We start from the raw sequence: 259 nt of genomic DNA on the forward strand, positions 1-259 counted from the left end.
TTATTCAATTCCACCCTTTTCGTCTAAATCCCAAAATTCACCTCTCGGGTCACGCCCTGTCTCGCATTTTGACGCTGAAGGAAGGTAGTTCCTCACGCGAGGAGGTCGATAGCGGAGACTTTGTGGAGTTCGCGTTAAGGAGGCCAGCTGCTCTCATGGCCCGCCTCGCCCAGGGCCAGGAAATGCTCGCCTCCGCCCTTGCTGGCCAGAATGCTTTCTCTTTTGTCTCGGCCTGTCGGTCTGTCGCCCCCCCCACACT

Source organism: Penaeus monodon, chromosome 25, assembly GCF_015228065.2.
Source record: "Penaeus monodon isolate SGIC_2016 chromosome 25, NSTDA_Pmon_1, whole genome shotgun sequence".
Lineage (NCBI taxonomy): Eukaryota > Metazoa > Arthropoda > Malacostraca > Decapoda > Penaeidae > Penaeus > Penaeus monodon.